The sequence below is a fragment of the Phocoena sinus genome, chromosome 7, assembly GCF_008692025.1.
Source record: "Phocoena sinus isolate mPhoSin1 chromosome 7, mPhoSin1.pri, whole genome shotgun sequence".
Classification (NCBI taxonomy): Eukaryota; Metazoa; Chordata; class Mammalia; order Artiodactyla; family Phocoenidae; genus Phocoena; species Phocoena sinus.
Genome location: NC_045769.1, coordinates 54,730,005 through 54,754,600, shown reverse-complemented (window position 1 = coordinate 54,754,600; position 24,596 = coordinate 54,730,005). Strand labels below are relative to the sequence as shown.

Genomic DNA, 24,596 nt, shown 5'->3' with positions numbered 1-24,596 from the left:
GGGTTCGAGCCCTGGTCTGGGAAGATCCCACATGCCGCGGAGCAACTAAGCCCGTGCACAACAACTACTGAGCCTGAACTCAAGCCAGCGAGCCACAACGACTGAAGCCCGCGTGCCACAACTACGGAAGCCCGCGTGCCTAGAGCCCGTGCTCCACAACAAGAGAAGCCACCGCAATGAGAAGCCCACGCACCACAACGAAGAGTAGCCCCTGCTCGCTGCTGCAACTAGAAAAAGCCCATGTGCGGCAATGAAGACCCAACGCAGCCAAAAATTAATTAATTAATTAATTTAAAAAATGTGGAACACAACTATAGTGCTGAAGGAAAAATTATTACACTAAATGCATACATTAGAAGAAGAGAAATCTCAAATCGATAAATCTAAGCTCCCATCTCAAGAGAAGAGCAAAAAACCTTAAGAAAGCAGGATAAAAAAGGAGCAAAGAAAAAAAAGAAATACAAATTACCAATATCAGGAATGACAGGGATATCACTATAAACTGCAGACAGCAAAAGGATAAGGGAGTACCATAAACACCTCTACACACTTTAAACTGACAACTCAGACTAAATAGGCCACTTCCTCAAAAAATACAAATTACCACAATTCACCTAATATGAAACAGATAATATGAATAGCTCTTCAAAGGTTATCAAGGAAAATACATTTATAAGACTCAAAAAAAAAAAAGAAATCTCTGAGCCCAGATAGTTTTCACTGGAGAAATCTACCAAATGTTTAGAGAGGAATTAAAATCAATTCTACACAATCTATCTCAGAAAAGAGAAGAAGAGGGTACATGTCCTAATTCATTTTCTGAAGCTAGTATTACTACCAAAACCAAAACCAAAGAAAGACACAAATATAAACATGAGAATCCTTAATGAAATAATAGCAAATAATATTCAGCAATATGTAAAAAGATGATAATCAACTGGGATTTATTCCAGGGATGCAAAGCAGGTTCAATATTCAAAAATCAATGTAATCCACCATATTACCAGGATAAAGGAGAAAAATCCCATAATCATATCAATTGTTGCAGAAAACACAACTGGCAAAATTCAACACCCATACATGATAAAAATTTTAAAAAACTCTTAAAAAAACTATGGAAAGAGGGGAACACATTCAACTTGATAAAGAGCCTGTACAAAATAAACCTTACAGCTAACATACTTATGGTGAAAGACTGAATGCTCTTCCCTATGATAAGGAACAAAGCAAGTATATCTACTCTCACCAATCTTATTCAGTATAGCACTGAAAGTTCTAATCAGTGCAATAAGACAAGAAAAAGAAATAAAGGGCATACAGATCAAAAAGGAAGAAATAAGACTGCTCCTCTCTGCAGATGACATCTAGGTAGGAAGACCCAAGGAATCTACAGAAAATTCCTAGAACTAATCAATGAATTCAGCAAGGTTGCGGGATACAAGATTAACACAAAAACCAACTGCATTTCTATATACTAGCAATAACGTGTGAACACTGAAAAAAACCACCATTTATAATCACCCAAAAAAACAGAATACTAAGGTATAAATCTAACAAAACATGTATAATACTTCCATGCTGAAAACACAAAATGCTGATGAGAGAAATCAAAGGAGATCTATAAAACAGGGAGAAACATACCAGTTCATGGATTGGAAGACTCAATATATCAATTCTCAAGACATCAATTCTCCCCAAATTGATACTGAGTTTCATGCAATTTCTAACAAAATCCCTCCCATCAAGATTCTTTGTAGATATAGAGAAGATTATTCTAAAATTTATATAGAAAGGCAAAGGAACTAGAATAGCTAAAATAATTTTCAGAAAGAATAAAACAGGAGGAATCAGTCTTACCAGATTTCAAGATTTATTATCTACCTATAGCAATCAAGACAGTGACATTGGCAGAGGGATAAACACACAGCTCAATGGAACAGAACACAGAACCTGGATATACAACACAAGTATGCCCAACTGTTTTTTGACAAAGGTTCAAAAACAATTCAATGAAGAAAGACAAATGGTGCTGGAGCAACTGGATATGCATAGACAAAAATAATAAACCTTGATCACACCTTATACAAAAATTAACTCAAAATGGGTCATGGACTTAAATGTAAATAGAAAACTGTAAAACTTTTATTTAAAAAAAAGTTTTCTAAAACTTTAGGAGTCAATTTTCAGGATCTAGAGCTAGGCTAGACTTGATACCAAAAGCACAATCCATAAAAGGAAAAAGTGAAAATTTAAGTCATCAAAATTAAGAACTTTTGCTCTGTGAAAGACCATGTTAAGAGAATGAAAAGAAACCACAGAGTGGGAAAAAATATTTGCAAACCACCTAACTGACAAAGAACTAGTATCTAAAATATATGAAAGAATATTTGAAATTCAACACTAAAACAACAAAAACAACAAACAAGAGAAAATGAGCAAAAAACATGAATAGACATTTCACCAAAGAGGACCTACAGATGACGAATAGGCACATGTAAAGATGCTGAATATTGTTAGCCACCAGGTAAACACAAATTAAAACCACAGTGAAACATCACTACGTACCTGTGAGAATGGCTAAAATTAAAAGTTAAAAAGCAAATGCTGACAAGGATGCAAAAAAAACTAGATTATTCACTGCATTAGTATGCTAGGGCTGCCATAATAAAATACCACAGACTGGGTGGCTTAAAGAACAGAAATTTGTTTTCTCACAGTTCTGGAGGCTAGAAGTTCAAAATCAAGGTGTCAGCTTGTTTGGTTTCTTTTGAGACCACTTTCCTTGGTTTGCAGATGGCTGACTTCTCACTGCATTCTCACATGGTCTTTCCGCTTGAGTGTGCATATCCCTCAAGGATGTGTGTCCAAATTTCTTTCTTATAAGGACATCAGTCAAACTGGATTAGGACCCACGGTAAAGCCCTCTTAATCACCTCCTTAAAGGCCCTATCTCCAAATACAGTCACACTGTGACATGTTTGGGGAGTTAGGGTTTCAACATATGAATTGCGGGGGGGACAATATTCAGCCCATAATACACATGCACTAATGTAAAAGAGTACTGCCGCTCTGGAAAACATTTTGGCAATTTCTTTTAAAAAGTAAACAAGCAACTATCATACGACCCAGCAATTACACTCCTGATCATTTTTCCCAGAAAAATGAAGACTCATGTTCACAAAAAAACCTACAGACAAATGTTTACAGCAGCTTTAGTCATAACAGCCAATAACTAGAAACAACCCAGATGTCCTTCAATGGATGAATGTGTAAATAAACTGTGGTACATCCATACTATGGACTACTACTCAGCAATTTAAAAGGAACAAACTACTTAAATATGGAATAACTTAAATAAATATCCAGAGAATTATGCTGAATGAAAAAAATCAATCCTAAAAGGTTATATACTGTAGATTCCATTTATATAGCACTTTTGAAATGATAAAATTATAGAAATGGAGAATGGATTAATGGTTTCCAGGCATTAAGGAGAAAGGGGGTAGGTGGGAAGGAAGTAGGTGTGGCTACAAAAGGGAACTCTTTACGTCTTGCTACAGATGGGTGGGAAACTTCACTGAAACCTTTTTCCACTTTCTAATATCTGAATGTGTTCCAAAATAAATTAAATAACAACGATCAAACGGGGCGGATGGGGAGATATTAGTTACCACATGTGGAATGATTAAGGAGGGCAAGGCTCTGTGCTAATCCAGACTTATCCTGGCTCCAACGCTGTGCTTTACTTCGCCAAGCTGCGCTCAATTCTTAAATGTCACCCAAATTTAACAGCCACAGTGTCTAGCATGATCCTGCACAAAAGATGTAAATTATAAAATTACCTCTCCTCTTCTACCAACATTCTTATTTCCTTAGTATCTGATCTCATTCAAGAATTAATGAGAAAAGCAATAATTGTCTGCTTAAATGATTCACACTAACATATAAGTAACTGATAGGTTTAAATATCGTCACAATGTACAAAAGCAGGTTAACTCAAATGGCATTTTAACAAAAATTGTATGTTTAAGATATTAAACTGTAGTCCAAGTGTTGTCATCTGTTTAATTCAGATGCCCTAAAACATCACTCCCCATCCTGATCTTGGAGTTCTTAGGTATTTTGGAAGTAAATTAGATACAAATCCTAAATTCAAAGTAACAGTAATAGCTTCCACCTCACCACAACTCAAGATGCATGTCTGGTTAGCTGCCTGTCCTACAGGGAGGAAATATTTGTAATAGAGCTTTTAATTGTCTGTGAATAAAGATAATCCAAGACCGGTGAAACTTGTAAAAATCCATGTTTGTTTTCTCAGCTGCCTCTACGCATCCCTTTCTCCTGCCTTCTAAGTTTTCTACCACTCCCAGTGCATACTCATACCTCCTGCTTTCAGGAGGCCATTATCTTCCAGTTTCTCCAAAGCAGTAAAGGACTTAAGCAAGGGCTGAATTCAGTCTTTCAACAGACTTATTTGTAGTTTAAGGTAGCCAGGAGAAATGTTCCCCTTTTGGTTGACCTGGATTGACTGAAAGCCTAAGGGCTTCGTTTGTTTTTATTTTGCTTAGTCCAGTAGGAAAGCTGCCTTAGTACTGATACCACGCCTGGGGGGACTGGGTCAAAAGAGTTAATAGGTCACTTGAGCTCTCCTTTGCCCAGTTCACTCTATTAAGCTTAATTATTCAGAAGCCAAGAATCTCAAATTCCAAGGATTCAGATTCCATTTTCAGGGTGTCTACTACTCCCTTCTGGTTTGATATCCCTTTCCTTCTTTCGGAATGGTGGTCATTTTCTCAGAATGGTGGTCATTTTCTCCTGCCCTTCAACTCCTAGCAATCTGTTCTCATGCCCCAGGGTTCTTGCAGCCCCCAGTGTGTGAGAGGTAAAGAAATTATGAATGTCTGGAGTGGGTAGGCTGGGCTCATGGACTCCCAAACATGAAACTCAAACTAAGGAAAAGAGCAAGGACCATCACCCCACTACCACCCACTTCCAGCTAATGCAAAGTAAGACTTAACACTTTTGTTTTTTACAGTGTAGTTGTGGAGGATGAGGGGGGGTACTTTAATGATAACAACAACTGCACAATACATGATATCAGAAAAAACTACCAGCTGGCAATGACTGTACATACTGGGGAACGGATGGAGAAAGAAACACTTCTAAAACTGGATGTTAAAGTTAATTACATGTTGTGACCTGCTTTTACTTTCTGCCTAATCATTACACAACATAATAAACATGCATCTCATAAACGATGTGTCAGATTAACTTTCAGTTTTATTTTAATGCAACCTCAGCCTTTTCTTCCAACCTCCACCCCTGCAGCTTCGCTCACTGCTGGCTGCAAATGTAAGATGGAGACTCCTTCTAAAACAATTACCAAGACACCATGCTGCTACACTGGAAGAGAGGCCAGCAGTTGGGTGTCCCACTTCACAGACTGTCCATCTTGCAACAACTGTACTTCTAGTCTCTCCTATGCCTAATCTAGTTACTGTAATTACTTCCCCCAAACAACAATTTTTTTTATCACTTCCCAGCCTATGAAGCACAAGTTGTTTCACAACCAGCAGCATCAAAATCTAAACTCTTAAATGGCTCAATGAAAAGACGGTCAAATGAATTCAAAATATGAGATATGCATCAATGGATTGGCAAAGATCAAATAATTTGGTAAAAGGGACATAGAAACACAGATGTTGTCATATATCCCTGGTGGATATACAAAATGGTTCAACCTCTATGGAGGGAAATTTGGCAATATCTATCAAAATTACAAACGCAAGTACCCATTTGCAGGAATTTATCTTATACTATACTTGCCTGTCCCACCACTGTGTTGAAATAATAAGTTATTCATTGCAGTATTATTTTAAGGACAAAAAAAATTAATAATGATAATAGCAAACACTTATCTAGCACTTAGTATAGTGCCAAACACTGTTCTAAGCACTTCACACATACGCTCATTTAATCTTCTGAACAATCCCATGAGGCAGGTGCTATTAACACCCATATTGTACAGATGGAGAAACTAAGAGGCCAAATAAAATTAGCCCAAGACCACATAGCTAGTGTGAGCCAAGATTTGGGCTCCAGAGCCTACTATCTTAACTATTACGATGTACTAAATCATCTAAATATATATCAATAGGAGAATAGTTGACTAAAATATATGATACACCCGTCTAAAGGAACATCACATTTTTAAAAAGGAAAGCTCGTTAAATTGCCTCTCCCACTTTGAGGGTAGGTTAAACTTAGTGACTCACCTCTAAAAATAAAGTATGGAAAGGGAAAAACAGCAATTTTACAGTGGAGAAACCTGGCAAAACACCACCTTAACCAAGAGATCTAAGTTAAACATCAGCAGTGATGTCTTGTAAATATCAGGTAGTACTCCCTTGCTGAGACATTGAGAAAGACAACTCAACTTTGTGCAGTATTTCCAAAAATCCATAGCCCCATTCTAATCATGAGGAAAACATCAGACAAACCCAAGTTGAGAGACAGTCTATAGACTGGTACTCCTGAAAACTGTCAAGGTCATTAAAAACCTTGAGAAACTGTCAAAGGAGACTATGGAGAAATGACAACTAAATGTAATTATGGTATTTTGGATGGGATCATGGAACAGAAAAAGAACATTAATGGAAAAACTGGTTCTATCCAAATAAACTCTGGAGTTTAGTTAACACTAATGTACCAATGTTGATTTCTTAGTTTTGACAAATGTACCACAATAAGATGATAATATTAAATAAAGGGAAATGAAACTGGGTGAGGTGTATATGGAAACTTTGCAACTTTTCTGTAAATCTAAAATTATTCCAAAGCAAAGTTTATTTAAAAAAAAAAAAAAGAAAGAAGGAAGAAAGCTCTTTGTGCACTGATATGAAAAAAATCTCCACGAAGTGAAAGATGTAAGGTAAAGTGAAAGACGTAAGGTAAAGAATAAAGGACTTCTCTGATGGCACAGTGGTTAAGAATCCACCTGCCAATGCAGGGGACATGGGTTCGAGCCCTGGTCCGGGAAGATCCCACATGCCGCGGAGCAACTAAGCCTAGGCGCCACAGCTACTAAGCCTACGCTCTACAGCCCACGAGCCACAACTACTGAAGCCCGCGCGCCTAGAGCCCGTGCTCCACAACAAGAGAAGCCACCGCAATGAGAAGCCTGCACACCGCAACGAAGAGTAGCCCCGGCTTGCTGCAACTAGAGAAAGCCCGCATGCAGCAACAAAGACCCAACGCAGCCAAAAATAAATTAATTAATTTAAAAAAAAAAGAAGAAAGTGTATATAGTATGGAAGAAGCAGTATGTGCATAGGTACAGAAATATCATTTGTGTAAAATGGTTGGGAAAGCACATACGTATACAAAAATTATTTCTGGAAGGATACATAAGAATCTGATAACACTGGTTGACTTTGTAGAGAGAACTCTGTAGCTGAGGAACAGAAATAAAAGACTTTTGATTGTGTCCTCTTGCACTTTTTAAATTTTAAAACATGAGTATATTACCTACTCAATTAACTTTTAAAATTAAAAGTATGGGGCTTCCCTGATGGCACAGTGGTTGAGAGTCCGCCTGCCAATGCAGGGGACACGGGTTCGTGCCCCAGTCCGGGAAGATCCCACGTGCCACGGAGCGGCTGGGCCCGTGAACCATGGCCGCTGGGCCTGCGCGTCCAGAGCCTGTGCTCTGCAATGGGAGAGGCCACAAACAATGAGAGGCTCACGTACCGCAAAAAAAAAAAAAAAATTAAAAGTATGACAAGGACCTGAACTCAGGCAAAGCCCTGGAAATAACATAGGGGAATAATTAGAGAGAATTTTAGGAGATTAAAAAAATCTAATCTCCTCCACCTACCAGTTACCCACACCCCCTTCCTCACTTTTCCCATCAACCTCATTTCTCCTTATGCAGTGCGAACATTTTATTCTAGCCAAACCAATCTGACTCCCGACCCCAACAAATCAGCTTGTTCCCCAATTCCTTATCCCTCCCAACAAAACCTAGCTCTTAAATTAAAAGCCACCCATCTATCGAGCTATTCAGCATCCTGTAGTCTGTCTGTAACAGAGACGGCAAATACAGACACGCCATCACTACTCCTACATCCATGACAACAACACTGCTCAATGATCACAGGAGCCTTTCCCACTAAATCTACACACTGCCTCCAACTACTTCTTAACGCGGTCCTCCATGCAGCCATCATTATCAACCAAAGCTGGCCCATGAAATAAAACCTATTCGCCATACTACTCTACTATATTGATCTGTTTGCCTTGATATGTTCCTTCATGAATTTCATATATATTCATTTACATATACCCCTATTTTGTTCTGAAAAGGATTAACGAGACTTATAAGAATACATGAACTATAAAAAGTTAATAGATCTAAAATATTAGCAGAAGAATAAAGAAAACACCAAAAATGATGCCACGAAAAAAGCTGAAAAAATGTACAGCATAAAACCTATATGCCGGGGCTTCCCTGGTGGCGCAGTGGTTGAGAGTCTGCCTGCCGATGCAGGGGACGCGGGTTCGTGCCCCGGTCTGGGAGGATCCCACATGCCGCGGAGCGGCTGGGCCCGTGAGCCATGGCCGCTGGGCCTGCGCGTCCGGAGCCTGTCCTCCGCAACGGGAGGGGCCACAGCAGTGAGAGGCCCGTGTAACGCATAAAAAAAAAAAAAAAAAAAAAAACCTATATGCCTACTCTGGGGTAGGCTACAAATCTGGCTCTGGCTTTCTAACAGCCATCACAAAAAGAAAAACCCAGTCCACAGCCCAGGAGATAAACAGAAAAGTACTCGGAAGAGGAACTATTCTTGGTACTTAGGCCAAACAGTAATTTTTACAAAGCAAAGAGAACACTATAGAAAGAACAAGACATACAAGATACACAACTACCAGTTTTCAAAGAGTTGGGATGTTTCTGATAGTATCCATCAGGAGAACCTACAGTGTCTCACCAAAGTCCAATGCAGCAAAACTAATCTTACAAGGAGCAGACACAAGTTTTAGAACTCTCTGTGTCCCTTCACTTGGTCTCCTCCTTCATTGCCTCCCTAACTAAATATAAACTCTTTGAAGACTAGAACCATGTTGTGTAACTCTTATAAAGCTCACAGTGTTCTGTATCCTGCAAAATAGCAAGCATTCAGTATCAGTGAGAATTTACCGAGAGCAATTCAAGCCTATTCTGAAAAAATTCTCTAAACATAGGAATTCTCACTCATACTAAATAGGATAAAAATGATACTGAAGCCTCAAGAGATAATCTCTAAACCTTCTATACTATTACTGAATTGCAATTTAATTTATGATGTCTCAACAGCATTTTTTGTTTTGCATATCCCTGGCACAATGCTTGCAGAAATGCCAAATCAGTATCACTAAATCTGATCAAATAAAATGGCAATCCCTATAAAATGAAAGACAATATTACTATCTTTCAAGAATGTAAGCAATAGCTCTTTACAAACCAGCTGACAAAGGCAGTTTCATTTTTTAAATGACTCTGCAAGTCCTGTAGCAGACAATGAATTATAATGCAGATATTCTCTACTCCTTTCCAAGAAACTGTAGTTTCTGTAAATGCCAAACTGCCAGAGAACTATACTTCCCAGCTCTTCCATACACACGTCCATTCATAAATACATACATACACACCACTATCAAACACTGATGTAAAGCTTATCTTTCCCTTTACAACCACTCCCTACCCCCTCTTCTTTACCTGGTCAAACTGGAAATGAATGAAGCCTAATAAATTTAGGTAAAGCGATTATGAGCAACACAAGTATTTAAAAACTTAAATTAGGGCTTCCCTGGTGGCGCAGTGGTTGGGAGTCCACCTGCTGATGCGGGGGGCGCGGGTTCGTGCCCTGGTCCGGGAGGATCCCGCGTGCCGCGGAGCGGCTGGGCCTGTGGACCACGGCCGCTGGGCCTGTGCGTCCGGAGCCTGTGCTACGCGGCGGGAGGGGCCGCGGCAATGGCAGTCCTGTATGCCGCAAAAAAACACCTTAAATTACTACTCTTAAGCAGAGGCATTAGGACACATTAACAATCTCTGTATTTTATTAATGGAAATCGTTAATAAATAAAAAGTCTCATCCTACATTGGTTTAACTTTTTTAATACACTTAGTATTTCAGTTTGCAGAATGCTCCTCATTTGGTATTCCCTGTATGCAGGGGAACACCCTACCGTCCCGGGAGGGGATAGCTGTAATGAGTGAAAGAACATGGACAGGACTGCGGGGTCCACCAAATGGACCTCAGAAAATCTAATTCCTGTGCCTTTGTTTCTTCAACAATAAAATTGAGAAATGACAATCATCTCTATCTGATAAATTATTGAGAGGATAAAATGAGGTAAGATTTGTAAACTGCCTAGTAAATTGCATGTAAAATAGATCCTCAACAAGTGTCAGTTCTCTTGCTCTTTTCTTATAGGTAAGGAAACAGAAAGAGCTTAGCAGGTGACTGGTCCAAGGTCAATGCCTAATCAGTGTAATACGTATGCTAAAACTCTAACTTAAGGACTCTTGCCACTACATCACACAGCCTTAAAATAACAGCACCCAATACCTCATGTTCATCACTGTTGGGCACACATTACATGAAAAGAAAAAAAACCCTAACAATTTGTACACCTATTAGATGCCAAGCACTATATTAACTTCTTTCCTCATGACTACCTACAAAGTAGGTGTATTTATCCCATTTTACTGAGAAATTAATTCATCCAAAGTCACAAGGCTAATAAGTGATAATGCAAAATTAATCCAGGTCTGTTTACTACTTTCCCCTGCTATCCTGCCTCAAAAGCATACAAGTATTTAAAAATAACTGTCTATCAAAATTAAATTCCAAATGGCCTGGAAATTTTTTTTTTTTTTTTTTTTTTTTTTTTTGCGGTACGCGGGCCTCTCACTGTTGTGGCCTCTCCCGTTGCGGAGCACAGGCTCCAGACGCGCAGGCTCAGTAGCCATGGCTCACGGGCCTAGCCACTCCGAGGCATGTGGGATCTTCCCAGACCGGGGCACGAACCCGTGTCCCCTGCATCGGCAGGCGGACTCTCAACCACTGCGCCACCAGGGAAGCCCGGCCTGGAAATTTTTATAGATCCTTCCAATTTATTAGTGGAAACTGTCCCTAGCGTCACCATCCTTTCTCCTTAAATTTGTTCTTGTTAGGCTAAAACAATTTACAGTAACCTCAGTGACAAATTTACATTTGTATAGCATATTACAGATTAGTATTATAAATTTTTTCATTCTTATTAGATGCAACAACAGAAGTTTTTCACATATTAGCTCACATCTCCTTTAATACTTTCAAGATTTCTGTGATGTAGAGATTATTACCATTTTACAGATAAGGAAACAGAAGTTTGAAAAAGGTAAGTAACTTGCTTAGATTATACAATTAGTAAGAGCAGGGCTCTACCTCGATATCTCTAAGAGAAAAGCGCATATACTCTTGCATCCATCGATTCATTTAATCATTTGCGTTTGTCAATTTACTCATCAGAGCTGGGGGAAGGGATGTGTGTGGCGGAAGAACTTGTTTACCAAAAATGTAACAGAAAATAAAGGCCAAACCTTGATAAAACAATAAAAACAGGAAAAATCAGAAAGGTTGTTCCAGATCTCTTCACTCCCTGCAAGGTTGCCAGGTGACTGCCAATAAATATTTACAGGGCAGTTTCAACTATTCCAGAGCACAGAGGAAAAAATGAGAATTTCCCAATTCATTCTTAGAGGCTAGCTTAATCTTGACACCAAACACTCAAGAATAGTAAACTAAAAGTGAGACATAAATATTATGTTTATCCTTTGTGATTATAGAGGCAAATATCTTAATAGATTTAAGTGAAAAACAAAGAAATATGTGTAGTATGATCTCTTTTGTATAAGAAAAATCACTGAATACACATGTATGTACTAAGTATGGCATACAGGTGTATTCAGTGTGTATTTGTACATATACACATAAACGCAAAGATACAGGTTTGGAAATATAAACTCCAAACTGTTAACAAGGTTACCTGGGACAGAATTGGTGTTTAGGGTGAAAGAAGGGAAGGGGACAAATAGTGAAGTCAGATTTTTTTACTTTTACTCTATATATTCCTGTGTTATTTGTATTTTTATGATTAACATGTATATTTGACAATTAAAATACACAAATGAAAAGTACGGCCTAATAGCCATTTGATGTATCTCCTCTACTTGTTATAGTGAAAACTAATTCTTTTATTCACTCATTGGGCATTCATTTATCTAACAAACACTTAGGGTACAATCCTACATGTGGGCACTGAGCTAAGTAAGCACTTGTGCCAGCCACCAGGTACTTAGAGCCTGTTTTTAATCCCAGGATGGAACATGTATTTCCTTCCATAAGACAGTGTTGTTTTAAGTCAAGTTCTAATTTTTATCATTTATTATTTTTTAGGTCATATGCCAGGGATAAGAAATATTTTCTTATTTGCCTTTATTCTAAGAAAGAGTACTGGATATTTTTTACTGAATTTTTTTTTTGCAATTAAAAAAATGCATTTGTATTCATTCATTCAACAAAGGTTAGAGTACCTCTTATGACATATTTGAGCACAATGGCAGACAGTGGATATGCAAAGATGAATAAATAACATGTGGCCTCTACCTACCCTCTAGGGAGCTGAGAATTTCACAAACCTGCTATGTCTGATACAGAGTAAGTAGCACATAAAAACTGAAATATATACCTTAGTAATCCTGCACTTCAATGTGAATCTGGCAAATGCCCTGTTCAAAAATAAAAGTTAATTTGTGTAACCCAGAAATAACTTAATGTTTATGAAAACTGTGAAGTTATTCAATTACTCTAAGGTTAAAGGGTATAAATTAGTGGGAAAATAGCGAACATGGAAGCTCCAGGGGAACAGACAGTGCGATGGCTCAGTAAACAGTGGGTTCTAGGACTAGCTATGCCAGTAAAAAGCTGTTACTAGGTTTGTTACCCAAAGAAAATATGGAAATCATATCTACCTTATTAGGACAGGAGAAATCAAAGAATTTATTCGAAAAACTATAACAAAACCTGGAAAACATGAGGCAGTGTGGCCACAACACCTGCTTTTTGTTGTTGTTTGGTCTCATTTATTTTATTTTCCCCCTACTCTGTCAATGATTAGCCAAGCAAATCTGCAAACACAATTTAACTTCTGTATGCCTCATAAAGTGGCAAGAATGCAGGAAGCAGAATCAGAAGACCTGAGTTTACATTCAGACCCTGACTCTTATTAACTCCATAAGGTTAAAAACTGAGCAAATTACTTAACCTCTTTGAACCTTAGCTTCCTAGCATTAAAATAGAGATAAATATTTTACAGTGTTATTTCAAAGACTAGATGAGAAAATACGTGTGAAAACATAAACTTAGAAACTACGAATTTGGTTCAAGATGGCAGAGTAGAAGGACATGCTCTCACTCCCTCTTGCAAGAGCACTGGAATCACAACTAACTGCTGAACAATCATCGACAGGAAGACACTGGAACTCACCAAAAAAGATGCCCCATATCCAAAGACAAAGGAGAAGCCGTAATGAGATGGTAGGAGGGGCGCTATCACAATAAAATAAAATCCCATAACTTCTGGATGGGTGACTCACAGACTGGAGAACACTTATACCACAGAAGTCTACCCACTGGAGTGAAGGTTCTGAGCCCCACATCAGGCTTCCCAACCTGGGGGTCTGGAAACGGGAGGAAGAATTCCTAGAGAATCAGACTTGAAGGCTAGTGGGATTTGATTGCAGGACTTCGACAGGACTGGGGGAAACAGACTCCACTCTTGGAGGGTACACACAAAGTAGTGTGTGCATCAGGACCCAGGGGAAGAAGCAGTGACCCCAAGGAAGACTGAACCAGACCTACCTGTTAATGTTGAAGGGTCTCCTGCAGAGGCAGGGGGTGGCTGTGGGTCACTGTGGGGACAAGGACACTGGCAGCAGAAGTTCTGGGAACTACTCCTTGGCGTGAGCCCTCCCACAGTCTACCATTAGCCCTGCCAAAGAGCCCAGGTAGGCTCCAGTGTTGGGTCACCTCAGGCCAAACAACCAACAGGAGGGAACCCAACCCCACCCATCAGCAGACAAGCAGATTAAAGTTTTACTGAGCTCTGCACACCAGAGCAACACCCAGCTCTACGCACCACCAGTCCCTCTCATCAGGAAACTTGCACAAGTCTCTTAGATAGCCTCATCCACCAGGAAACTTGCATAAGCCTCTTAGATATCCTCATCCACCAGAGGGCAGACAGCAGAAACAAAAACAACTACAATCCTGCAGCCTAAATCCTGCAGCCTGTGAAACAAAAACCACATTCACAGAAAAATAGACAAGATGAAAAGGCAGAGGGCTATGTACCAGATGAAGGAACAAGATAAAACCCCAGAAAAACAACTAAATGAAGTGGAGAATGAAATGGGCAACCTTCCAGAAAAAGAATTCAGAACAATGATAGTGAGATGATCCAGGACCTTGGAAAAAAGAATGGAGGCAAAGATCCAGAAGATGCAAGAAATGTTTAACAAAGACCTAGAAGAATTAAAGAACAAACAGAGATGAACAATACAATAACTGAAATGAAAACTACACTAGAAGGAATGAAAAGCAGAATAACTGAGGCAGAAAAACGGATAAGTGACCTGGAAGACAGAATGGTGGAATTCACTGCTGTGGAACAGAATAAAGAAAAAAGAATGAAAAGAAATGAAGACAGCCTAAGAGACCACTGGGACAACATTAAACGCAACAACATTCGCATTATGGGGGTCCCAAAAGGAGAAGAGAGAGAGAAAGGATCCAAGAAAATATTTGAAGAGATTATAGTAGAAAACTTCCCTAACATGGGAAAGGAAAGAGCCACCCAAGTCCAGGAAGCGCAGAGAGTCCCATACAGGATAAACCCAAGGAGAAACATGCCGAGACATATAGTAATCAAATTGGCAAAAATTAAAGACAAAAAAAATTACTGAAAGCATCAAGGGAAAAATGACAAATAACAAACAAGGGAACTCCCATAAGGTTAACAGCTGATTTCTCAGCAGAAACTCTAGGAGCCAGAAGGGAGTGGCATGACATATTTAAAGTGATTAAAGGGAAGAATCGACAACCAAGATTACTCTACCTGGCAAGGATCTCATTCAGATTTGATGGAGAAATCAAAAGCTTTACAGACAAGCAAAAGCTAAGAGAATTCAGCACCACCAAACCAGCTCTACAACAAATGCTAAAGGAACTTTTCTGGGAAACACAAGAGAAGAAAAGGACCTACAAACACAAACCCAAAACAATTAAGAAAATGGTAATAGGAACTTACATATCGATAATTACCGTAAACGTGAATGGATTAAATGCTCCAACCAAAAGACACAGGCTCATTGAATGGAGACCCATATAAAAACAAGACCAATATATATGCTGTCTACAAGAGACCCACTTCAGACCTAGGGACACATACAGACTGAAAGTGAGGGGATGGAAAAAGATATTCCATGCAAATGGAAATCAAAAGAAAGCTGGAGTAGCAATACTCATATCAGATAAAATAGACTTTAAAATAATGTTACAGGAGACAAGGAAGGACAATAAATAATGATCAAGGGATCAAACCAAGAAGAAGATATAACAATTATAAATATATATGCACTCAACATAGGAGTACTTCAATACATAAGGCAACTGCTAACAGCTATAAAAAAGGAAATCGACAGTAACACGATAATAGTGGGGGACTTTAACACCTCACTTACACCAATGGACAGATCATCCAAACAGAAAATTAATAAGGAAACACAAGCTTTAAATGACACAAGAGACCAAACAGATTTAATTGATATTTATAGGACATTCCATCCAAAAACAGCAGATTGCACTTTCTTCTCAAGTGCATGTGGAACATTCTCCAGGATAGATCACATCTTGGGTCACAAATCAAGCCTCAGTAAATCTAAGAAAACTGAAATCATATGAAGTATCTTTTCTGACCACAACACTATGAGATTAGAAATCAATTACAGGAAAAAAAATGTAAAATACACAAACACATGGAGGCTAAATAATATGTTACTAAATAACCAAGAGATCACTGAAGAAATCAAAGAGGAAATCAAAAAATACCTAGAGACAAAGGACAATGAAAACGCAACGATCCAAAACCTATACGATGCAGCAAAAGGAGTTCTAAGAGGGAAGTTTATAGCAATACAATCCTATCTTAAGAAACAACAGGGGCTTCCCTGGTGGCGCAGTGGTTGAGAGTCCGCCTGCCGATGCAGGGGACACGGGTTCGTGCCCCGGTCCGGGAAGATCCCACATGCCGCGGAGCGGCTGGGCCCGTGAGCCATGGCCGCTGAGCCTGCGCGTCCGGAGCCTGTCCTCCGCAACGGGAGAGGCCACAACAGTGAGAGGCCCGCGTAACGCATAAAAAAAAAAAAAAAAAAAAAAAAAGAAACAACAAACATCTCAAACAAACAATCTAACCTTACACCTAAAGGAACCAGAGAAAGAAGAACAAACAAAACCCAAAGTTAGTAGAAGGAAAGAAATCATAAATATCAGAGCAGAAATAAATGAAATAGAAACAAAGAAAACAATAGCAAAGATCAATAAAACTAAAAGCTGGTTCTTTGAGAAGACAAACGAAATTGATAAACCTTTAGCCAGACTCATCAAGAAAAAGAGGGAGAGGACTCAAATCAATAGAAATGAAAAAGGAGAAGTTACAACAGACACCACAGAAATATAAACCATCGTAAGAGACTATTACAAACAACTCTATGCCAATAAAATGGACAACCTGGAAGAAATGGACAAATTCTTAGAAAGGTATAACCTTCCAAGACTGAACCAGGAAGAAACAGAAAATATGAACAGACCAATCACAAGTAATGAAATTGAAACTGTGATGAAAAATCTTCCAACAAACAAAAGTCCAGGATCAGATGGCTTCACAGGTGAATTCCATCAAACATTTAGAGAAGAGCTAACACCCATCCTTCTCAAACTCTTCCAAAACACTGCAGAGGAAGGAACACTCCCAAACTCATTCTATGAGGCCACCATCACCCTGATACCAAAACCAGACAAAGATACTACAAAAAAAGAACATTACAGACCAATATCACTGATGAATATAGATGCAACAATCATCAACAAAACACTAGCAAACAGAATCCAACAACACATTAAAAGGATCATACACCATGATCAAGTGGGATTTATCTCAGGGATGCAAGGATTCTTCAATATACACAAATCAATCAATGTGATACACCATATTAACAAACTGAAGAATAAAAACCATCTGATCATCTCAATAGATGCAGAAAGAGCTTTTGACGAAATTCAACACCCATTTATGATAAAAACTCCCCAGAAAGTGGGCATAGAGGGAACCTACCTCAACATAATAAAGGCCATATATGACAAACCCACAGCAAACATCATTCTCAATGGTGAAAAACTGAAAGCATTTCCTCTAAGATCAGGAACAAGACAAGGATATCCACTCTCACTTTTTTTTTTTTTTTTTTTTTTTTTGCAGTACGTGGGCCTCTTACTATTGTGGCCTCTCCCGTTGTGGAGCACAGGCTCTGGATGCGCAGGTTCAGCGGCCATGGCTCACAGGCCCAGCCACTCCATGGCATGTGGGATCTTCCTGGACCGGGGCACAAACCCGTGCCCCCTGCATCGGCAGGCGGACTCTCAACCACTGTGCCACCAGGGAAGTCCCTCACCACTATTATTCAACATAGTTTTGGAAGTCCTAGCCAGGGCAATCAGAGAAGAAAAACAAATAAAAGGAATACAAATTGGAAAAGAAGAAGTAAAACTATCACTGTTTGCAGATGATGTGATACTACACATAGAGAATCCTCAGAGGCCACCAGAGAACTTCTAGAGCTAATCAATGAATTTGGTAAAGTTGCAGGATACAAAATTAATGTACAGAAATCTCTTGCATTCCTATACACTAATGATGAAAAATCTGAAAGAGAAATTAAGGAAACACTCCCATTTACCACTGCAACAAAAAGAATAAAATACCTAGGAATAAACCTACCTAGGGAGACAGAAGACCTGTATGCAGAAAACTATAACACTGATGAAAGAAATTAAAGATGATACCAACAGATGGAGAGATATACCATGTTCTTGGATTGGAAGAATCAATATTGTGAAAATGACTCTACTACCCAAAGCAATCTACAGATTCAATGCAATCCCTACCAAATTACCAATGGCATTTTTTACAGAACTAGAATGAAAAATCTTAAAACTTGTATAGAGACACAAAAGACCCTGAATAGCCAAAGCGGTCTTGAGGGAACAAAACGGATCTGGAGGAACCAGACTCCTTGACTTCAGATTATACTACAAAGCTACAGTAATCATGACAATACGGTACTGGCACAAAAACAGAAATATAGATCAATGGAACAGGATAGAAAGCCCAGAGATAAACCCACGCACCTATGGTCCACGAATCTATGACAAAGGAGGCAAGAATATACAATGGAGAAAAGACAGTCTCTTCAATAAGTGGTGCTGGGGCTTCCCTGGTGGTGCAGTGGTTGAGGGTCTGCCTGCCATTGCAGGGGACACGGGTTCGAGCCCTGGTCTGGGAGGATCCCACATGCCGCGGAGCAACTGGGCCCGTGAGCCACAACTACTGAGCCTGCACGTCTGGAGCCTGTGCTCCGCAACAGGAGAGGCCGCAATAATGAGAGGCCCGCGCACCGCAATGAGGAGTGGCCCCCACTTGCCGCAACTGGAGAAGGCCCTCGCGCAGAAACGAGGACCCAACACAGACATAAATAAATAAATAAAACTTTAAAAAAAAAAAATATAAGTGGTGCTGGGGAAACTGGACAGCTACATGTAAAAGAATGAAATTAGAACACTCCCTAACACCATACACCAAAATAAACTCAAAATGGATTAGAGACCTAAATCTAAGACCAAACACTATAAAACTCCTAGAGGAAAACATACGAAGAACACTCTTTGACATAAATCACAGCAAGATCTTTTTTGATCCACCTCCTAGAATAATGGAAATAAAAACAAAAGTAAACAAATGGGACCTAATGAAATTTCAAAGCTTTTGCACAGCAAAGGAAACTACAAACAAGACGAAAAGACAACCCTCAGAATGGGAGAAAATATTTGCAAACGAATCAATGGACAAAGGATTAATCTCCAAAATATATAAACAGCTTATGCAGCTCAAAATTTAAAAAACCCAATCCAAAAGTGGGTAGAAGACCTAAATAGACATTTCTCCAAAGAAGACATACAGATGGCCAAGAGGCACATGAAAAGCTGCTCAACATCACTAATTATTAGCGAAATGTAAATCAAAACTACAATGAGGTATCACCTCACATCAGTTAGAATGGGCATCATCAGAAAATCTACAAACAACAAATGCTGGAGAGGGTGTGGAGAAAAGGAAACCCTCTTGCGCTGTTGGTGGGAATGGAAATTGATACAGCCACTATGGAGAACAGTATGGAGGTTCCTTAGAAAGCTAAAAATAAAATGACCATATGACCCAGCAACCCCACTACTGGGCATATACCCAGAGAAAACCGTAATTCAAAAAGACGCATGCACCCCAATGTTCACTGAAGCACTATTTACAATAGCCAGGTCATTAAAAAAAAAGAAAGAAAGAAACTACTATAAATTAAACAGACATTTTTCCAAACAAGATATATAAATCGCCAATAAGAACATAAAGATGCTCAACATCATTAGCCATTCGGAAAATGCAAATGAAAACCACAAGATACCACCTCACACCCACTAGAATGGCTATCATCAAAAAGACAACTTTGACATGTGTTGGAGAAAATGCAACCCTCATACTTTGATGGTGGGAATGTAAAATGATGCAGCAGCTATGGAAAATAGTTTGGCAGTTCCTCAAACAGTTACAGTTACCTTGTGATCCAGCAATTCCATAGCTAATTATATACCCAAGGAAACTGAAAACGCATGTCCGCACAAAAACTTGTAAATGAGTGGTCATAGCATTATTACTCATACTAGCCAAAAAAGTGGAAACAACTGAAACGTCCATCAACTGATGAATGGATAAACAAAATATGGCGTATCTATACAGTAGAATATTATTCAGCCATAAGAAGGAAGTATCTTGATACACGCATAATATGCATGAAACCTGAAAACATTACGCTCAGTGAAAGACACAAAAGGCCACAAATTGTGTGATTCCATTCATATGAAATGTCCACAATAGGCAAATCCATAGAGACAGAAAGTAGACTGGTGGCTGCCAAGTGCGATGAAGGGGAATGGGAGTGGCAGCTAATGGGTACGAGGGTTTCCCTTCAGGATGTTCAAAACGTTCCTTGAATTAGTGATGAGGTTTGCACTACCTTGTGAATACACTAAAACCACTAAATTGTACATGTTAAAAAAGTGAATTCTACAGTATATGAGTTATATTTTAATAAAAGAAAACTATTCTAGAAATTTAAGTTTCTGCTGCTTTATTTATTTTTGACCATGCTGGGTCTTCGTTGCTGCGCGCTGGCTTTCTCTAGTTGCGGCGAGCAGGGGCGGCTCTTCATTGCGGTGCGCGGGCTCCTCATCGCGGTGGCTTCTCTTGTTGCCGACCATGGGCTCCAGGTGCTCAGGCTCCAGTAGTTGTGGCATGCGAGCTCAGTAGTTGCGGCTTGCAGGCTCTAGAGCACAGGCTCAGTAGTTTTGGCACACGGGCTTAGTTGCTCCACGGCATGTGGGATCTTCCCAGACCAGGGCTCGCACCCGTGTCCCCTGCATTGGCAGGCAGATTCTTAACCACTACACCACCAGGGAAGTCCCTCTGCTACTTTTTAATAGTTAATATCCTACTTTTTTCAGGAGGCTGTTCCTGCTGCTTGTAACAGCTATGAAAGCTCTTTGAAGTTAGATGTTACACAGATGAATGGTATTTTTAGTAAAGTGAAACTACTAATTATGCCAGAGAAACTTTCTGCAGATCAGATTAATTTGGTATTATTGTATTTCTTCAAAAGAAAAGTCCTTATTAATATCGTTTGTTTTTAGGGAGTAGAGAGAGGTTCAAGGAGTCTTTATAGAGTACATTAAAAAAAAGGCTAAAATATAGTATTTTGTTTTTAAATTAGTGGACATTTAGTTTTCAGACATGCCCATCAATCAACTAAAACACAAGTAGATGGAACTTTGCAACCTCTACCTCTTTCCATGTTCTGCATTCTGCTGGCAGATTCTAGGTCCATCACCAGCTCCTTCCAATTATTATTCACAGGAGTTAAAATGCTTGGTAAACTTTTAAGTGCAATCAATTCATTCCCTAATGCTAGGGAATTTACAGAGTAGGCCCAATTTTTAAGGTTAAATTTAGTCTAGATTGTTTGAATAAATATACAACAAAATGATTTCCTTGAATTTGGAATACAAAAACAATCTATAGAGTTGTGTAATGCTTTCTAAGTCCTTTGGGAATTTTTTCCTGAATTTGGTCATGGGGTAAAGACAGTCAGTCACTAACTTTTGTCCACACAAAGTATTATGTATAAAAGCTTCCTGGTTCTAGAACAAAGAAGTACTTTATTGCTCAAAGCAGAAGGCAGATATTTTCCTTCCATTTAGTATTGTTATACTAAAATAGCATACCAATGAAAACCAGCTAGGTAACAGCATGACCCCAGGTATGTAAACAAAGATAAACTGTTCTTTATTTTGTATTCTTCCTTGGGGGGAAGAAAAAGTTTCTCACATCTAAACAAATAAGGTTCATCAAGCCAGAGTAAAAACTACGGGTTACTACTTCCCAATATGGGGGTATTTTGAGTAGTGATCTTAATATGAGGGTCTGCCAACCTATGCTAGCATGCATGGTGGGTATACTTGGCACAGACAAAATGCGAAGAAAGAGGCGACCTGTCAAACAGCTGTATCGAGTTACTCCCTCAACGGCGCTTCCAACTTCTTGGGTGATGTCTGTGTAAGAGAGAAAGATGTCAAAGCACCAAGAAGAGAACCACGGCGGCAGTCGCAGCAGCAACCAGGACCAAACGGTGCATCCCAGGGTGAAATGCCACAGGAACCCTCAAGAGCCGGCCAGACTGCGGTTCCTTTCCAATATGAGTCTACCTCACATACAAAAATAAATACACAGCCAGATAACCCTGCCAACCCGCTCTCCCTTCCCGTTGTGACTCCTCCTAAGGCTGGAGGGAGGTTAACAGCCCGCAGGCCCGGGAGAAGCCAAGCCCCACACCCCGAGGGAGGCGTCCAGGAGCCTCGGTGCAGCCCGGGGGCCTCGGGCGGGCGTCCCCCACCCGCCGGCCAGGGCTGGTCACCGGCCACACAAAGGAGCAAGCCGCGGGCGCTGGACACGGGGGCTCGCCCGGGAGCCGGGCGCCACATCTGGTCCCCGCACGCCGGGTTGACAAGACCCGCCGTTAAATAAGGACTAATGCCCGTACCTGTTGCACGATTCGGGTCCCTTTCACCCAGAAATGAACAAGGGCGCTCAGGAGGGGAGACGCGCGGGCCGCCCGGGCTTTGCGGGCCGCGACCGCACCCGGCAGGCGGCGCGGAGGCAGGGGCCGCCCGCGGGGCTCCCACCTCTGGCGCTTGCTTTGTCTGCGGTGGCGGCGGGGGCTGCGGCGGGGGCTGCGGCGGGGCGGGGGCGCCCCTCCCTCAGTCGCGCGGCCCACGCTGGGGAAGAAAGCCGGGCCCGCCGCCGCCGCCGCCGCCGCCCGCCCGCGCTCCCTGCCCGGCCGCTGGGCCTGCGCGCTCCTCCCGCCCGGGCCGCCCGGGCCGCGCGGCGGCCACACTCACCTGGCTGGCGCTGGCGCTGGCTGCCCGACGTTCCGGGGCGGTGGGGAGGACGTGGGGACGCGAGCAAGGCGCGAGCGGAGGCGGAGGGCGAGGCGGGAGGAAGGCGGACTGAGGGCGGAGCGGGCCCGGGAGGCGGTGGCGGCGGCAGCGGCTCCAGTCACTCGCGGCAAATCGCGTCCCGGCCCCTCTGTGCGTCAGGCAAGGGGCGGCGGCGCGGGAGGCTCGGCGACCTCCCGTCACCCTCGGCCCGACTCGCGTCCGTGCTGCCCCGCGCGCGCCCGGGTAGCAGCGGCGCAGCGACACCGCCCGCACGGGAAGGGGGCGGGGCTGGGAGTCCCACGGGGGCTGGGGATTGGGGGCTGGGCGAGGAGGGGGCTTCCGACGCCACCAGGCGGACCCCGCTCTCCTCACCACCCGCCGAGCTTCCAGCTCCCAAGCCCACAGGCAGCGTGGGATTATGGAAGAACTGGGCCTAGAGTCGGGGAGCCTGGACTTAAGGAAAGACACCCCCTCCCCTTGACGCCTTGCCTGTCATTTGTTTTCTCTGTCCTCATACTGAAATATGTATGTTCGAGTATATGGTCTCCAAGATTTTCAAAATTCTAACGTTGTCATCCCGGGTTTGTTGGGATTCCTTTACCCGCAAGTACCCACTGCCAGGAGATGCCAGGAGATGGATCTCCCACACAGACGTGTGATGTGTCTGAAGGATAAGGCAACTGCAGGGGAATGGGTTGTAGTGAGGAAGAGGTGGATTCAGGGCATTTGTTTTCCTTTGGGGATCTTTCCATTGGATAGACCAAAATTTATCCACAAATGGCCCTCTGATAATGGCTACTTCCCCATCTTCACCAACACTAGTTATTTTTCTCCAAATGTAGTGACTTCAGAGTCCTTGTTCTTCCAATTTTCTTGCACAAATCGTTTTTATGTCATTTCCTGAATTCAGTTCAAAAGAGTCATCAGCTAATACACACAGGCTCAGGGCAGCATGTGTTCTCAATCTCAGGCCTTACTTATTACTCACTGTGCCACTCACTTCAGTATCACCTAATTTCTTTAGGAAAAAAAATTTACCATTCCAACAACTAAGCAACTAAGTTTCTCTCTGCTAAAGTTCTCTGACTGAAAATCCCAAGGATTAATACTTCCTCTTATATCTATGACTGATAATGTCTCCACTACATCAGTCTCTGCCACCATTTAGGTCAAGCCTTGCTAATTTCACTTCTGATTGTGTTCCAAAGGACTGCTAGGAATGCCCCCAAAACACAGAGCCTCCCTCTTCAAAGGCTTTCCACCTGGATAATCAGTTTCAAGCAGTTACCGTGATATCCAAGGCCATTTATGATCTGATCCACAGATCTCTTCAGCTTCAGCTTTAATTCCCACCACAACTCACATACAGTCTCTGTCTGTGCCTTTGTATATTTTCCTCCATCTGAAATTCATCCCTCATTTAACCGGGTGAACTTCCAGTCTCCTTCAAGATAATAAAGATAATGCATTTTTTCCTCCGTTGAATCTTCCCTGACATCCTGTCCTTTTTCCACCCTCATATCCTCACCCCACACACTTACACTGAATTATTCATTCTTTTCTGCTTTCATGTAAACTTTGATCTATTCTCTACGATAACCCCTAGCACTTTCTTTTTTCCCATTGCTTTGCTTGGTGGTC

At 41.1% G+C, this 24,596-nt stretch overlaps 1 protein-coding gene across 5 annotated transcripts in view; it reads right to left on the bottom strand.

Moving 5' to 3' along the window:
* Positions 1-23,203, bottom strand: part of SESTD1 (SEC14 and spectrin domain containing 1) — a 142,537-nt gene extending 119,334 nt beyond the window's left edge. The window contains exons 1-2 of one of the 5 annotated variants that reach the window (XM_032637611.1): positions 22,917-23,182; positions 22,011-22,070 (exon numbers count right to left, since the gene is read on the bottom strand). The gene's annotated coding sequence lies outside the window, so the exon portion shown is untranslated. Of the gene's footprint in view, positions 1-22,010; positions 22,071-22,558; positions 22,625-22,916 lie in introns of those variants that run through there. The other 4 variants (XM_032637612.1, XM_032637610.1, XM_032637614.1 and 1 more) reach the window with 4 other exon arrangements.
* Positions 23,204-24,596: the final 1,393 nt, after the last annotated feature.